A 19,453-nucleotide genomic window follows, 5' to 3' on the forward strand; every position below is an offset into this window, starting at 1 on the left:
CATTTGTCTTATTATCTCAATATGAAGGACGTTCCATAAACCTCCTGGTCATCCCATGAAATATACATTCTCGTTACTTTCATTCCTGGATCAATCATTTCCAGCTGCATAGCAGGACCTCTTTTTTTAAATATTCAATTACTTTCAAGGCATACATAATGCTCCCTCTAATAACTTTGCAAAGCTACCTCCTATTACACATCCTGAGATATCACTTCTGGGTCACTTGCATCACCCTGAGATATTTGTCTTGGGTCACTGCATCTCTCTCCCTCTCTTTTGGGGGAAGAGGAATTATGTTTATGTGATACAATGGCAGGCAAAAAATCACCCTGACATGCCAGTAACGGATTTGTGCACGGTCAATCTCCACTCAGCTCAAATAACCACAAAGGCCAGCACAAATAGTCAGCAATATCAATAAGTTTAATCAAAACTATACAAAAAAGAAACAAACAGGCCAGTTTCAGCTAACAAGCCTACATCAGTGCTTATTGCTACTATCTTTCCACCCACCATTTATATAGTCACTTGTCTATTTTGATTGGTTGGTCACCTTTGTTCATTCAAACCAGGTGCAAACAGCACACCTAACAATATAATCCATTTTCTCTCTTTTTTATTTAAAATATTATGCCATCCAATTTTATCTCTATCATTAGACATAATCATATCTATAATAGTAAATCTAAACTGGGATGAAGAATGTTGCTTAGTATGTTTATACAGTGCATTAGACATTCAAGCACATCTGACATCACTAAGATGTTCAGAAATGCACAATTCAAAGGTCGAGCTGATTGACCAACATAAAATACTTGGCAATTGCAGTGAACCAAATAGATAACCCAATCTGAAGTACAATTTCCATAAACACATATATCAAAAACACGAGATGAATTCCTTGAGCTAAATTCCTTGGTTTTGTTTACATATTTGCAGAAACTGCAGTGATTGCAAGGTTGACAACCCATATTACTTCACCTCCTAAAGTCAATTGCTGAACTACATTCCTATCCCTAGGTGGTCCTTTGTAATGGTTTAACCATCCTCCTATAGTTTTTTCCTCATCTATATGAAAACAGGCAACTTGGGGGAACTATGTGTCTCAATGAATCTTCCAGAGGTCAAAATACCCCAATGTTTGTTAATAATATTAATCAAAACTGAAACGTTGCTGCCATAGTTGGCGACCAACCTTAACTGAGTTTTAGAAGCTTGTTTTTTATTTTGATATTTTAACAAATTTTGCCTATTTATATTCTGAACATATTTACTAGAATCCATAACTTCTTCAAATTTATATCCCCTATTCAAAAACCTGTTAATTAGTTCCTGATTCTGTGTTGCAAATCCTTCATCTGTTGAACATATTTGTCGTATTCTCATAAATTGAGACTTCGGAGTATTCCAAATGATATGCCTGGGATGACAGCTATCTGAATGTAACACTGAATTAACCTCAGGGTGTTTTCTAAGTAGTTGACTTAATAAATTGTCATCTTGTTGGATATAAATTTCCACATCCAGAAACACTATATGTGTGCAACTATAACTCAGTGTAAACTGTAGTCCCCACTTATTATCATTATGGTATGTCACAAATTCATTCAAATATTCTGCATCTGATCGCCACACCAACCAACAATCATCAAGGTACCAATGCCATATATCCCTGGATTCTAAATATAAATTATGCATAGGATCATAAATAAGTGGCATCACCTTATAGCCCATAAATAAATATGCTTATATGGGAGCAAATGATGCTCCCATCTCTGTTCCCCTTAATTTTAGGTAACATTCTTGTCGGAAATAGAATACATTTTTGTTCAATACTTGTTCAGCCAAACACACCAAGAGTGAGTTAAATCCTGGAATATATAAAGATGTCTTATCCAACCAATAGTTAATTGCTTCTAAACCCGCCCAGTGTGGAATATTGGTGTATAAAGATGTTACATCTAGAGTACACTTGTACCAACCAGATTCCAACTGGGTATCTTGTATTATGTTCAAAAATTTGGTTGTATCTTTTATTCTTGATCTAACATATGGTAGAAGGGGTTTCAAATAATATGATAAATAGGCAAATAAAAGTTCTGTAAGTGACCCACTGCCCGAAACTATTGGTCTACCCGGGGGTTGCTTTTTATTCTTATTGGTCTTAAGCAACATGTAAAGATATTATCTTGTAAGTTCCTTCACCATAAGATCCATCTTTGTGATTTTATTAATAATGCCGTCTTTCCTTGCCAATTCCAAAAATTGGTCTATTTCTTTCTTAAATTCTGGTGTTGGATCCAAAAACATCCTCTGGTAGATCCCTTGATCCAATAACTAAGAAAATGGATTATATTGTTAAGTGTGCTGTTTGCACCTGGTTTGAATGAACAAACGTGATCAGCCATTCAAATAAACAAGTGACTATATAAATAGTGGGTGGAAAGATAGGAGCAATAAGCACTGATGAAGGCTTGTTAGGCGAAATCGGTGTGTTTCTTTTTTGTCTATTTTTGATTAAATGTATTGATATTGCTGACTAACTGTGCTGGCCTTTGTGGTTTTCTGAGCTGAGTGGAGTTTGGCCGTGCACAAATCCGTTACTGGCATGTCAGGGTGATTTTATGATGATTAATACACACTGTTGGAAGAGTCAGCATAAGTAGCACAATTTTTTAGTGGTGATTTGTTATCATTTGCTATTAATTCGGCCTATACACAATTTTTTGGCTAAACTGGACTGGAATCTAGTATTATTGTGATATAATAGAACATCTGGCTGTATGGTTTCTGTGGATGTCACGGAGAAGAACGGCAATACTGCAGCTAAAGGGTTGGTTGTTTGACTGATTTGCTTGATTTGCTGTTTTGCTGACTGCCACTATTGCTATTATGTGTGAACAAATGCAGTGTTTGGTGTAGTGATTAGCCGGTGAAATTGTGAGCGGTTCAGAAGTAGGAACCAGGTTCGGATTAATGTAAAGACGGAGAAACTGTGAGCGGTGTAGAAGCCCGACATCAGTTTGGTCTAAGAACAGTTTGAAATTGCCGGGGCTGAAATATTGTCCAATCGGATCACTCTGGTGAGTTACGACAGCGGTCATGGATATACAGGAAGGGTTTGGCATTTCTGTGATGTGCATTATTACGAACACTGAACTGACTGACATTTTTATTTGTTTTTTATTTTGTATTTTTGTTTTTTTTTATATGGTGAGAGACTGGTTTGGAAGTTCATAACAGTCTCACTTTGGCTCTTCTCATATCTCAACACCGTGGGAAAATAATCAATCAGATTGTTTTGTGGCATTTAGCAATGGTTAGGTTTACATGGACAAGCTCTAGCACATTATGTGGTGGGACTCTTTACAACACAAATGGTAATAACAGAGTATTTTCAATCTATATTTAATTTGATGATTTTACAAATCAACTTAATTTTCCAGGAGTTGGAGATGGAAATAAACAACATTTGAATCTGGAATGAATAAAATAGAGACATATGGGTACTGTAAGAGCAAAAAGCTATTGCTTGCATGACAAATCCTGATATTTTTGTTAAAATTGAATGTGATGTATTTTTGGTGTTTATACTTTTTGAGAAATTAAGCCGGGCAACTGCAGGTTAATTTATGGTATCGGGATAAAGTAAATATATAAAGGTACAATTGTTTAGATTGTTTAAATATATACATGTTGCCTTACCAAAGGGATATTTCTTATAATGTGTGTTGCAGGATATTTTCAAGGAGTACAGCTTGGGGGAACGTGAATTATGTTGTTGTAAGTTGACGTAGGTAATCCATTTCCTCCTAATGTGTGATGCAGGATGTTTTCATGGTGTACAGCTTGAGGGAATGTGAATTATGTTGTTGTAAGCTGACTTAAGTCAAGTTAGGATGACTGACAAAATTATTTCCTAAGTAGTTCTCCAAGAGTATTTTTGAAATAATTGGTGTATAACAATTAACTTGTGGTTTGGGATATATTGGGAAATGTTATACACCTAAGACTGTCAACATTCAAGCACACAGGGATTAACTGAGTTTTGTTTAAAGTCAAGGAGTATTAGAATTTGTGCTTTAATATATTCTAACATAAAGTGTATGTGATAATGGATCTTATTCAATTGTTACAGGGCTTGGCTGTGGATAAGGAAGATGTCAGGGTGTTTGAACAGCTGTTAGATAAGAAAGAGATGGAGAACACGGGAGATGTTCATACTTGCAATCAAGCTTTCAGTTAACTTTCAGTACTAATGAAAGAACTGAGAGCCAATGTATGGCACCAGAAATTATTTAAAGCATATAGTGCAAATTTTGTCTTAGGGGTTTAAGGATAAGGACGCAACCTTTTGTGAAATCCCCAAATGAGAAACTTATGACGGAATGGCAGGGGCCTTTAGAGGGTGCGTCCATGATACTTGTAAATGTTCTCCATGCTTTCTATGAATGTAGAACCAATGAATTGGTTTCACAGGTCAGACAACTCTTTGACAATCTTAAAATATATGAGGCTAAAATGGAGTATAAAGACCAATTTGTGCAGCTTACACAAGATCTTATTAGCTTAAAAAAGGATCTCAAGACACGTATGCTTAAGAAATTCTCACGTGATTCTAGGCATTACCAACATGGAAAACCATTTGTCATTCAAAAGAATGTCAAGGTTCAGAACAATAGGCAGGTACCTCAACCACAGTTTAGGCAAAAAAGGAAAAAAAACAATACTTAAGAAAAATGGGGTGAATTCAGGAACTTCAGGTACATCTGGGGATGATTTTTCATCCAATAGAGATTCGGAGTTTGGTACACCTTCCGTCTCACCATAAGCTAAGAAAAAGAATGATGCCTTCCCTTTAGGCAATCCAGGATGGCGTAAACATCGGAGGTTCCAGTCATACCCTAGAAACACTGCTGCAACTCATGACCAAATAACTAATGATCAAAATGTATTGACCATTTCTTCTTGTGTTCTTAACTCTGATGAAACACAATTGTTAAATAAAGGACTTGGATTTGTACCTAGTTATTTGGTCTCAGAGGATATATTTGCACAGGATGTGATCAATTTTTGCAGATTATTAAATCTTAAAATATTTTTTCACGACCAACATAAGGAAAATGCACAGGAATTTACTAAGTTTAGATTTAAAATATCCAATTTTTCACCACCACCAAACAAAAATGTTATGTTTTTTCAACAACTAGTGTTAAGGGAACTACATTTTAGTTACAGTACTTCTTTAAAGATTTCATCACATAATTTGCCTATTTCACAAAAACAGGATTTGGACAATATTAAGAAAAAAAATAGTGGTTAGTCCAGCAGATTAAAGGAGATGCTCTAGTGTATGGGATTAGGAGATGTATGAGGCTGAGGCTCATAGACAGTTATCGGATCAAGGGACCTACCAGAAGATGTTTTTGGACCCAGCACCAGAATTTAAGAAAGAAATAGATCAATTTTTGGAACTGACAAGGGAAGAAGGCATTATTAACAAAGCCACAAAGATGGATCTTATGGTTAAGGAACCTACAAGACAATATCTTTACATGTTGCCAAAGACTCATAAGAACAAAAAACAACCCCCGGGTAGACCAATAGAGTCGGGCAGTGGGTCACTTATGGAACCTTTATCGGCCTATTTATCATATTATTTGAACCACTTCTACCATATGTAAGATCTAGAATAAAAGATACGACCACATTTTTGAATATAATACAAGATACCCAGTCGGAATCTGGTTGGTACATGTGTACTTTAGATGTAACGGCTTTATACACCAATATTCCATACTGGGTGGGTTTAGAGGCAATTAACTATTGGTTGGATAAGACATCTTTATATATTCCGGGATTTAACACACTATTGGTCTGTTTGGCTGAACAAGTATTGAACAAAAATGTATTCCATTTCCAACAAGAATGTTATCTACAATTAAGGGGAACAGCAATGGGAGCATCACTTGCTCCCATGTACGCAGATTTATTTATGGGCTATGTGGTGATGTCACTTATTTATGATCCTATGCACAATTTATATTTAGAATCCAGGGATATATGGTATAGGTACCTTGATGATTGTTGGTTGGTGTGGTGATCAGATGCAGAATATTTGAATGGATTTGTGACATATCTTAATGACAATAAGTGGGGACTACAGTTTACACTGAGTTATAGTTGCACACATATAGTGTTTCTGGATGTGGAAATTTATATCCAACAAGATGACACTTTATTAAGTCAACTACTTAGAAAACACCCTGAGGTTAATTCAGTGTTACATTCAGATAGCTGTCATCCCAGGCATATCATTTGGAACATTCTGAAGTCTCAATTTATGAGAATATGACAAATATGTTCAACAGATGAAGGATTTGTAACACAGAATCAGGAACTAATTAACAGGTTTTTGAATAGGGGATATCAATTTGAAGTGGTTATGGATTCTAGTAAATATGTTCAGAATATAAATAGGCAAAATTTGTTAAAATATCAAAATAAAAAACAAGCTTCTAAAACTCAGTTAAGGTTGGTTACCAACTATGGCAGCAACATTTCGGTTTTGATTAATATTACTAACAAACATTGGGGTATTTTGACCTCTGGAAGATTCATTGGGACATATTGTTCCCCCAAGTAGTCTGTTTTCATTTAGCGAGGAAAGACTAGAGGAGGATGGTTAAACCATTACAAACGACCACCTATGGATAGAATGTCGTTCAGCAATTGACTTTAGGAGGTGAAGTAATAAGGGGTTGTCAGCCTTGCAGTCACTGCAGTTTCTACAAATATGTAAACAAAACCAAGGAATTTAGCTCAAGGAATTCATCTTGTGTTTTTGATATATGTGTTTATGGAAATTGTACTTCAGATTGGGTTATCTATTTGGTTCACTGCAATTGCCAAGCATTTTATGTTGGTCAAATGGCTCGACCTTTGAAGATGGGCATTTCTGAACATCTTAGTGATGTCAGATGTGCTCGAATATCTAATGCACTGTATAAACATACTAAGCAACATTCTTCAGCCCAGTTTAGATTTACCATTATAGACAGGATTATGTCTAATGACAGGGTTAAAATTGGATGGCATGATATTTTAAATAAAAGAGAGAGAAAATGGATTATATTGTTAGGTGTGCTGTTTGCACCTGGTTTGAATGAACAAAGGTGATCAACCAATCAAAATAGACAAGTGACTATATAAATGGTGGGTGGAAAGATAGGAGCAATAAGCACAATTGAAGGGTTGTTAGCTGAATCTGGTCTGTTTCTTTTTTGTCTATTTCTGATTAAAATTATTGATATTGCTGACTAATTGTGCTGGTCTTTGTGGTTTTTTGAGCACAATGGCAGACAAGCCATCTGAATAGCAGTCTGTTGCCATTATGTACTGGCCTTAGTATTCTACCCTACACTCTGCATCCCTCCTCCTAGGAGATGGAAGTCCAGTGGCTCCAGCAGTTTATAAACATTCTTTCAGAAGTAGCTACAAAATGGCTGTCACATCTTTCCTTCAGCTAGTATCTATAGTCTTAAACACAGAACCCTGATCTGTTTTCCTCCATTCGTAGGAAGGAACAGCTGTCCTTCATACTCTGCATCCTTTCCTAGCTGGCTACAAAGTCTGCATAGGCGAGTCAATGATTCGAAGCACAGGCACTGCACTCACCTGACCAGTGAATGGATCTAGGCCCAAAATGAGGAATGTGTCAAGGTCACTACAAAGAGCTGCAGGGTGCCAGTGATGATTTTGACCTTACCATAATTCATGTGTAAGTGAATGACATGGGGCATTACACACTGAGGAACTGTAGAATGACATGACTGTACGCCTCATGTTGACCTTACCATAATTCATTTGCAAGTGAATGACACTGGGCATTACACACCGAGAAACCATAGAATGACATGACTGTACTCCCCATTTCCATCTCCTAGGCAGGAAAGGCCCATGTACTAAGTGAGATCTCACGCTTGCCTAAGACAGCACTGAGATTCAGACATAATATAACTGGATTAACTAAATCTAGTTACTGTCTAAAAAATGAGACCAGTCAAGGTGGATTCAGTTAGTATCAAAATAAAGGGAACTGAGCAGTTCTTTAGCCTGGTTTGTAAATGGTGGTCTCTAGTTCTCCACTAAAGAAGTATGCTTTCTAAACAGGAAATTTGCCTATCCTTCAAATGCATTTTTATGCAAAGCAAAACTGATGGACATTTCAGCTTGATATCCAAAGAAATAAACACATGGGAATGGCTCAACCTAATGCCAGAAGCCTAAACAAGAAAATGTTCAAACATGAGGTTTTCCTGACTCTGAAGGTTGTGAGGATATGTGCTGTCATTGTAATATGGTTCAAGGACTATCCTGCATCCTCCATATCCCACAGCGTAGCATGTTCTAGTCACTCTGGACTCTTAAAATAAGTGTGAGAAGGATGTCTGTTTCCATTCATTAAAGCCAACCAGGGGCAGGGAGGTAAGATAATAACCATTAGTAATACTGAATATTAAATACTTAGCATGTGGTAGACCCCTCTGTATCCTCTAAAGAACATATTTAACAGCTTATTACATCTGAAGAACTAGTAATCCAAACATGTTTATCACAGTAAGACTTCACTTACCCCACAGCTGAATAGGACAACTACATCTCTGCTAACAGATATGTGCTCAATGACTCCTTGACTTTATGAACTCAAATTAGTTGGAACAACTTGTGAAAAATCCTATCAGAGGAAATAACATGCTGGCTATCATCCTAATTAATGTGTTCTTGCTTTGCTTAGCCTCAGGTTTCATACCAAATCTAACAATGACATGGCTATATTCTATTTAAAACTCTAGGTTAGACTTGTGCTTTCTGTGCAATGTCACTGTTTTCAGGGACAATGAAGCTGTTACCGTGACAAACAAGGATCATACACTGAGTAATCCAGACATGGCAGCAATTGACACCTTTTTGTGCAATTTTCTATCTAACATCCTTGATAAATGCATCACTATGTCCCAAGAAAATGAAATATGGTGAGAGATTCAAAAATGAACCTTAATGTTGGAATTCTAAAATAAGTAGACTGTATAAATAAAATTAAAACACTATTCTTAAACTATAGAAGGTTGCCTTTGACTTCAGAAATATGACCATGACCTTCAATAAACTTAACCTCACTACCAGATACTAATTATGTCTTTTATAGTTATATAAGAAAAAAATGCATGGATTATTCCAAAGAATACAGTGCTCTTGAAGATAATTATGCAATATACTTTGAACCACAAGATGCTGCCAATATCCTTGTGAATAAATTTAGTACTTGTAATATAAGAGCTCAAACAAATACAGTTTTGTCAGAATAAATTGTACATAAATACAGTATTCTCTTTGCATAGGTCTAGAAATGCAACCATATTATTCTCTTTGCATAAGCCTATAAATGCAACCATATTAAAGTAGGCCTATATCTTCATTTTATATTTCACATTTACATGCAGCTTTGGTAAATGCAATTTCAGTAAAGGATGCGAATGAGCTCAATAAAATAACCTTCAGGTCAAAGAACTAATAAGAATGAAATGTGCTAACAAGAACATTTTGTTACAAAAACAGACAGATCAGACACAGGCACCTGGAATATCTTATTTAGATGGTACAGGTTTGGGAACCAAGGTTAAGGAGGAATATAAAATTTGTAGGAAATGTACAGGGTTTTATTATTAAGACACAAGTCAGTTCAGATGTCCATGAGTTGAGATGTTCAGAAATTCATTTCAGAACTTCAGAGGAAAGAATAGTTCTGAGTTCAGAGTTGCAAAAGGACAGTCTAATTCAGTTTTCAGAGCTACAAAAGTTTGAATATTCAGCTTGCAATCTTCAGCTACAAAGCATGAGTTTGGTTCAGTTCATCAGTACTGTCATTTAAAACAGTTTCAGTAATATAAGACTTGTTCAGATCTTGATGGATTACTTAATTCCAGTTATATGACTAAATCTACCATCACTGTATGCTGCTAACAGTTCCAGTTATATGCAATCCATTTACTACATAATAAACCACCTTTATCGAACCATCAGTGAATCAAGACTTTTATTCTGAAAGGTACAAAAAGATTTGACACTTGCTCAGTACAGCTCGGCCATTATAGCTACAGACATATGGTTAATTTCGCACAATGGGGCCCAGTGTAGCTGGTGGGGGACAATATTGAACTTCAGTTAAAGTGAGTTCCAAAACATTGTACAAACCCTGCAAAATCTACAGTTGTACGTGAGCAGAAAAAGTGTACTTTAAAGAGCAGCAGTGTTCCATAACTTCATTCTTTCAGTATAGATCTATAGTAGAGTGTTGGAAAACTTCAGAATCCCAAAGGAAGAAGACAGCCCCCAAGGTACCAGTGTGGCATTGAAGAGGCAAGGGAATCCTTACAAGAGGGAGTTTGAAGAAAGTGTGAGATGACTGGCCAATGGCCCATCGATTCTTCAACATTCCTAACATGAGCATTCATTTTATTACAATGCATTTTATAGCTAAATCAGGCAGTAATCTCAGAAAAGTTTAAAGACGTCTGCAGCAAAAGCATTATGTATATATGAATTGTATAGCTATGTTGGACAGCAAATGTAAAAAAAAAAAAAGTAAAAAGACTTCTACATTAAAAGTACCAGCACCTTTTTGCTACTGCTGACTGATAATATTTTCTACATAATTATTATTTTTCATCACTTGTTGATACTGGTACAATAATGCTGATTAATATAGCTCTGTTTATACCTCTCTGATTGAATTAATCTGGCAACCAACAAAATTCCTGCTTTTATGTATATATTCTGTATATATTCTATAATCCCTATGTGTAACACTGTATCTACTTTTGTTCCAATTGTTTAATATTTTCTGTATCCATGTTCTTGTCAGAGCTTTTCTCCCAGGGCCTCCTCTGAAAATGGGCTCTTTTAGGCCCAGTGGACTTTCCCAGTGAACAAATGCAATAAATAAAATAAATATGTGGTTAAAAAATGGGTGAAGCAAAAACTAAGTAATCTACTACTAAAAAGTGTTCCAGAAATGTAAATTTTAATCTTATCAGTTCAGGAGTGTTAAATCTTTTTAGATTCAAAAGGGTTAAAACGCATAAGTAATTTATAGTAAATGAGGTAACGGAGAACCTTTATCATAATCCACAGCATGAATTAGTGTTTACAAAAACAACTGCATTGTTGAATTGTGATATTAATATAGTTTCAGACTTAAATGATATTGAAATTGCAACAAATGATAGTTTACAGTCTTCAGAAATCAGTGTAAATGCTACAGCACATGTAATTCAAAATCTACAGTTAAGATGCAGAATTGCAAATACAGATCAGTCTTACATGAACACACTCATCGTAAATGAAATTCAGTTTCAGGACAGGGTACAGAGCAGACATTTTTAGTGTCTCAAGTTAATGTTATTAGTATAATTTCAGCTCCAAATAATGTTCAGAATGTAGATGATTCTAGTTTGCTGTTTTCAGAATAACTGCAAATATTATACTGAGGGGGGATCAAGGTACCGAGATTGACAGCAATCCTACAGAAACAGATCAAGCTGATACATTAAACACCAGTGTAAATGGTACACAGACTTCAGGGCAAAATAAAGAAAAAAATGCATGCCATGTAGTGCTAGTGGCACAGCAGGTAGCACACTCACTTTTGGTGCAGAAGGCTATGGGTTCTATTCCCACACCAGGTAGATCAATTGCTGACACTGCACTTCAGCATAAGATGGGGGTGCTGCACTCTTGAGTGTGTCTTCCTTCAGATGAGATGTTAAAGCAAGGCCCCATTTTCCTGGGTTTGTGATAGCTCAGGTGGATGTAAAAGATCCCATGCCACTTATTGAAAAGAACAGGGTAAGTTTCCTCCTGATGCCCTGGCCAAATTACACTTTGTAGTATAAATATCACATTGTGTGTACCCTGAAAAGATGCTACTAGCCCAGTGGGACTAATTTAGCCAAAAAAAGAATACATAAATATCTCAAGTTATTGCTGTTACCATTTCTATAGAAAATGATTTTCAGAATATCCATAAAGGCTGTGGCAATCCAATGCCAAACCAGTGATTTATCTGATATTGTTTAAGGCAGAGAGGGATGTCAGATCATATATTTCATTGTTTACAGTAAAGGAGTTGTGGAATAATGTACTGACTGATACAGATGCATTAGTTGCAGTTACAAAGAGATCTCTACTAGATGACAAAAATATAGTTATAATGCTGTCAGGATGTGAATGGTTAAAGGCTACACCATTGAGCAGTTCTCATTGCGATAGTACCATAAAAGGTATAAACATATTCTCAGAGTTAAATGTTGTTTTAGACTTAACAAGATTTTATTGAGAGAGAAAAATTATGTAGAATGTACAGTAATACTTACAGATGACTCTTGCAAGAATTTGTGTGCAGTAGTTTGTGCAGATAATTCACAGGATTTGAAAAATCAATTACTACAGAAATATGAAGATTTATGGATTAAAGATGAGAGATTTTTGCTATTGTTTTGTTTCATCAGACATTGTTAAGAGAGTTAAGACCATTGATTTATGATAATAAAGTGTTACAATCCATAAATGATATCTTGATACAGACAAACAACGCATAAGAGCATTTGCAAATATTAAATTATGTTTTACTAGTTTTACAGAGTGTAGAATTTAAAGTCAATATTACATTTTAAAAGGTGACAGTATGGTCAATGGTTCAGAATCCAAGCAAGAAAAGTGCAGAAATATTATTTGTTGTTGCAGCTACAAGTTGAAATCTCATGTAAGGAAACAATGCAATCTAATATATAACCTTTCTATTTCACTATAGCACAATGTCAGTTTGCTTACAGACCTACTAGAATTTATTTATTAGTAAAATAGGTTTATTTCAGACTGGAGAAATGTATATAAAGTCAGGACAATGAGTAGTGCTAAAAACATTTAGACTGGCTTATAATTTTTAGAGCTGCAGTTGTTATTTTAAGAACCTCATACTACTTTTTTATATTTTTACAGATATTATACCAAAAGGACAAGTTGTAAAGAAAGCTGTTTTTGAATGCTAAAAAGTTCCACTTACAAGTTTGTTAAACTTTCAAGAACAACTATTAATATATTCTCCACACAACCTTGTTATAGGTGTTTGGGGGAGGTCTGGAGGCAAACTCATTGTATGAGATTGAAAATGGACACTATGGTAGCTTTTCCAATACTTCAGCAGTGACTGGAAAGATGCAGAGTAAGTTTATTCTGTTTTAAAACTGGCAAGAGCTGTGTTGGTCAAGTCAAGTATCAAGACTACTGGATTATTACTAGAAAAGCCATTAGCAAAGACTATGAGATTGTATAAACCAGTGTATTTTTTAATGTTTCTTTAAACATAGATAAAATGTAGTTAACTTCATAGATTATTCAGTACATGAACAATATGCTAACTGAATTTATGTAAATTTGTTACTGTTCTCTAAAGAAATGTATTCTTTAGAGTCCGTACATGTAGATAGTACAGATGCAGATGTGCATTTATGAAGATAGAAGATACATATGTAGATGTGTTTTCATGTAGATTAGTGACATTACAACATGAAGTATTTTAAGATGGATTTCAATTTCAATTATGTTTTCAGACAATTGTATGTCAAAAAGAATAGTACTAAATTTCTGTCTATGGTTTTATTTGTGTTTGAATGTTACTGACAGGAAAAGGTATTCTTTAACTGTCCATTTCAGTTAGTTTCTAGAATGTGACACTGCTACATGGCTATTTAAAATGTTCAGTATTTGTTTGTGTCTTTCGGCTTTTTCCCGGTTAGGGGTCGCCACAGCGGAACTCTGGTCCGCTAATGATTGGTAGTGGATTTTTACATACCGGGTTACCAGCCCTGATGCACAACCTTCAACGAAGGCATGCCCCATTCACGTATGCCTCCACACAGAAGACGCTCTAGCTGAGAATCGAACGGGACAACGTCTTGCTATGAGGTGACAATGCTACCGCAGCACCACCAGATATTATTACTTTAGTGTCAGTTTTACTCAGCCTTCAGAATATAACATTCATGCAAAGCTATTTAAGATGTTCAGTACAATACATTTCTAATGGCATTACTAGACAGTTTCTGCAGCATGCATAAATAGTATGCATGCAAATTACAACAGACTTTGCAGTATTACATTACAGCTCATATTATTCAATTATTAGCTTTAATGATAAAGTGGCAGAATTATTTGTAACAGGCTTATCAAGACAAGTTATATAATCACCTAAAGAATAACTAGCGATACTTATTAAATACACTCATAACATGAGTTAAGCTTCATTTATTACATAAAAAGTGTACATTATATACTAGTCATTCTTCATTAGACAGTAAGTTAAAATGACACTGACAGGGTATACAAAGACACAGATTTGGAATACAGAAAGCAAACATTCTACTAAATATACTTCTACTATTACAGCACGTAGAGATCTGAAAGATACACACACACACACACACACACATATATTTACATATATATATATATATATATATATATATATGGATCTACCTGATAAGATCGAAAACTCACATACACGAAAATGATAGCACTGAGGCAAAATCACCGAATCATCATTTAAATGACTCCTCACATAACCGACAACTTACCGAGGGAAAGGAGGAAGTCGTACAACATTTGGGAGTTTGCCTTTTTCCCCACTATAGTGTTATCTCGGAGTTGGTATAATTAGTTAGGGGAGGGTATGGGGGCACAGCCTCCCACATTGGGGTTGTTGGATCAAAGTGCTTCTGTATGGCTTCCTGTGCTTGTTGGCTGACTGGTTACTTTCCCTTGGTAAATTCTTGGTGTTGTGTGGAGTCAGTTAAGTCATGATTTGGTGTTTTCATCTTGGTATTTTCATTTTTTGGTTATGTGGGTTTTCGATGTTATCAAGCAGACCCATATATATATATATATATATATATATATATATATATATATATATATACACACACACACACACACACACACACACACACAATTATTAGTTAACCCTTTACAAATCTAGCTGAAGAGTTATAGAAACAAGTTAATACGGTATATCATTACTGTGTACTTTGCTGACTATATTATTATATTTATAAAGTAATAATAGAAGCAAGTTCCAGTTCAGGGATTTCAGGGAAATTTGTAAGATAAGGGCTAATATAAATATATTTTTGCCAGAATAAATCCCACATAAATGCAGTATTCTCTTTGCATAGACTTGGAAATGCAACCCTATTAAAACAGGCCTATATCTTCATTTTATATTTTAAATTTTACTTGCAGCTTTGCTAAATGCAGTTTCAGTAAAGGATGTAAATGAGCTCAGTGAAATAACCTTCAGGTCAAAGTACTAATAAGGATGAGTCATGCTAATGAGAACATTTAAAAAAAAAAAAACATCTCAGAGACAGGCAGCTGCAGTAATAACTTATATAGGTGGCACAAGGCTTGGAAACCAAGGTTAAGGAGGTGTTGAACACTTGTAGGAAATTTACAGGGTTTTAGTATTAAAGATCAAGTGTAAAGGTTTTTTTGCCATTTCTTTTTGTTATAATTATGCCATCATCATCTTGTAAAGTGGGATTTCATATTTCAAAATGTGTAGTTTTTTGCTTTAGTTACTTCAGTGGAACTGTTGAATTACAAGTGAAAAAATGCACTTGGTCATTAAGAGAGATACTTTTAAGAAATAAGTCAGTTCAGATGTCCAGAAGTTCAGATGTTCAGAAATTCAGTATAGAAGTTCATAGAACAGTTCTGTGTTTAGAATTACAAAAGGACAGTATAATTCAGTCCTCAGAACTATATGTCTGAGTATTCAGTTTAAATCTTCAGCTAAACAGCTTCAGTTTTGTTCAGTTCATCAGTAATGACATTTGAGACAGTTTCAGTAATATAAATAAGACTTTTTCAGATCTTGCTGGATTATTTAACAGTTTCAGGTATATGACTATATCTACCTCCACCGTATGCTGCTAAAAGTTCCAGTTATATACCATCTAATTACTACATAATAAAACAAGCTTTATCAAACTTTCAGTGAATCAAGATTTTTATTTATAAAGGTGCAAGAAGGTTTGGCACTTGTTCAATATAGCTCTGGGCATTACAGCTATAGACATATGGTTCATGTTCTGACAGTAGTAGTATCACTCTGTACTTCACCTTGCAGGTGACTCATTGATCATAACCTAGGATCAAATAGAGGTGCCTTGCCTAAGGTCAAAAATACTATCTCACAGGTCTGGGATTATACCACTGAATTTCCTCAAGAGTAGCAAATAACACCTTGTAGTGTCATTGCACAGGTTATTTAACAAATGTTTCCCAACAGGCTTTGTCCCTAATGTGCAGTAACAGATCACAGTGGTCGCTATTGTAAGAGTGGATCCAGAGCCTATCCAGGGAACTATCAACCCATCAGTCCCACTTTTATCATTTTCAAGGTTAAGGAAATAATACTAATGAAACTGATTTAGAAGGACATAGGCAATTAATTAAACCTGAGCCTAAACCAGTGGGGTTTTCTGAAGAGTTGACCATGTCTTTAAATTTGTTCAGCTTCTCTACTGAAGTTGTAGTTCATAGGATCATATGAGGTTACTAGGCTATTGACCTTGAGGCCCTTATAAACCTAGGCAAGAGTTTAGCCCATGTTTAGACAAGTCAGCACCTGATGTCCTTGTCCAACAGGGACACAGGTTAAATCCCAGGGGTATATTTTCTGTTTCCCATCCAGTTACCAAGGTTGCACTTAAAGAGGGATAAAGAGGTACTCTGCTTGACATGGAGGTAGAGTCTATTCCATAGATGGAGGAGTCTCAGGGACACAAATCTGTCCCGCCATTCAGAAGGGATACAAAGAAGGAAAAAATATTTAAATAGAAGGAAAACAATGTAAGCATATAAATGTTACCCTATATGAGGGATTGTGGTGCATATGATTTGTCTTGATTGCAAAATAGCATTGTACACCATCCAACACAGGGATCCTAGATAAACTCTGTAAGCTTAGGATATAGGTATGATTATAGATGGACACCTCTCATTTAATCAATAAGTTGTCAAGGCAGTAAGAAAGGTTCATATAATATTCAGAGGATTTCTATCACTTTAAGGATATTACTTTGTCTTGCATAAACTTCTCTTGTTTGGTCAGTCACTGACTAGATTTCTACTGTCTAAATTCTCCTGACAAAACATATGGTTCAAGACAGGATGGTATACAGGTTCATTATGAAGAGGCTTAATCGGTTTGGAAGTTTGAGTTATTCAGACACATTAAAAGAATTGCTGCTAAGTTGGGTGCTGCAACATTTTCTGAGAGGTGACCTATACCTTACCTTCTAAATCATAGGAGATTACCTTCTTTTTATAGTTTGAAGGCTGAATGTATGCAAATGCAATTGACCTTAAAATCTCTATTAACAACAGTAACAAATAGTACAGACTCCTCATCCAGTGTCGTCTTTTGCACCTTTAAATGAAAAATTAGAAGGATACATGGGTGCACAGAAATTTAAGCATTTGATAACTGGTGAAATTTTTTAAAGATCATTAGGCCATAAGCTTGGTACTGATTTATGAACCTTTCTCTTAAGCTGTCTGAATGCCTAGGTCTATCACAAAACACGGATTTCCTGTATTAGATTTGAGGTCCATCTTACCGTGGTATGAAAAGAAACTAATATTTTGCTGTTGAGTATTTTATTTTTCTTTAAAATGGTGGACTATTTATTTTAATACTATGGCTTATTTTAATGTCGTTTATACATGTGCCATCCCATCTGTTTCAGTGTATAGATGCAGAGGTCACAGAATCTTTATTTATAGGTCTTTGAACAAATGCTTTGCTCTCTTTACTTAACTTCTTTTCAGACAGCTGATAATTTGCTTGAAAATGACATGTCTGGACTAGTGAAAGGAGAAGAGAGGAGTATTGTCATATGCAGAGATCCCATGTCTCCTTTTGTACTGTACTTGGGAATTGGAAGAGGGTTGACGAAATGTAAAGTATATGATTTCTAAAGTATCCATTATATACTGACTTTGGGTTTCCTTTAGCACTGATTCTTCTCCATGCCCAATTGCAGGACAGAGAGGTAGCATAACAACTGCCCTCCCCAGCCTTATGACAAAATAATTTCAATGCTCTGCACTTTTAACATATTCAGGTTAATATCGCTTGTTTTTCTAGTACATGATGTTTTAAAGTAGTCTCATTAATACGTTGCCGCAACTTACTTTTTTTTTCTATTTGCTTGTTTCTTAACTGAGTAAATGTACTAATTCAAAAAAATTTAAACAGCAACTCAGGTCTAAAGGTAACAAGTTAGATTAATACACATAAAGTACAAACAGGATTTATATATAAATATTGTAACATAGCATGGTGGTTCCATTGGATGCATGCCCAGTGCCTAAGGGAAGCAGGGAATAATAAGGACACTTGAGTTAGAGCTAAATTACAATTGTCATAGTATTTAGTTAGATATAGGGAAAACAATACACTGGGCAAAGAAATGGGGACTGGTCTCTTTAAGATGACATACCTGGACTCCCAGGACTGCCCTGTTCAAAGTCAGCTGTTAATCACCACCTTGTTAAGGCCAGGGTAATTTTAATAGGGCAGAATGCCTTTTTATGGACATGGTAATTCTATTAGGGGAGAATTCATTTGGGTGAATCCAGAAGAGTCTGAAATGATTTTATGGAGTACTGCTGGTTAAAAGAAAGACAGACCAAGCCCAGGTCAGTCAGCTGCAAGACAGAGTCCAATGCAAAAGCCATAATTGCCCGTGGAAGTCCTAGTGATTGCTTGACCAGAGGGATTCTGGTAAAAGGCTTGTATTTGTTTTGTCAGAGAAAGGTCTGGTGGCAAAAGAAACTGAGTTACAAAAACTGTAATTCTGTTACCCATGAGCACACCTTGGGCTTCATGTTATTTTGGCATAGCATTCCAGAGAGATATATCTAAAAGAGAAGTTGTGTTTTAAACAGGTTCACCAGAGGGTTCAGTTTCAAAGATTGCCAGCCTGGAAAAGATATTGTAAACCTGTGCTGAGTGCTGCTGCTGCTTATGTGGTTAAAAGACTAAACTGTATTTTTTCCTGCAAGCACACTGCTTTGTTTACCTTCTTTTTGGTTGCATTTGGCAAAGGCAGCCTGCACTGTGTTGTGCCAATAAAAATACACTGTACTGGAACAAACTTGGTGTTTTCACTGCCTGAAATATTTCAACACACACACACACACACACACACACACACACACACACACACACACACACACACACACACACACACACACACACACACACACACACACACACACACACACACACACACGTGCACACACACATGTGTGTGTGTGTGTG

The 19,453-nt window shown here is 35.6% G+C and overlaps 1 protein-coding gene across 1 annotated transcript in view; it reads right to left on the bottom strand.

The window, feature by feature from the left end:
- The window catches only part of LOC122797773 (microtubule-actin cross-linking factor 1-like), an 899,011-nt gene that overhangs the window by 217,824 nt on the left and 661,734 nt on the right, over positions 1 to 19,453 (bottom strand). The gene's annotated exons all lie outside the window — the stretch shown is intronic.

This window comes from Protopterus annectens, chromosome 3.part1 (genome assembly GCF_019279795.1).
Source record: "Protopterus annectens isolate FY-2018-M chromosome 3.part1, PAN1.0, whole genome shotgun sequence".
Lineage (NCBI taxonomy): Eukaryota > Metazoa > Chordata > Ceratodontiformes > Protopteridae > Protopterus > Protopterus annectens.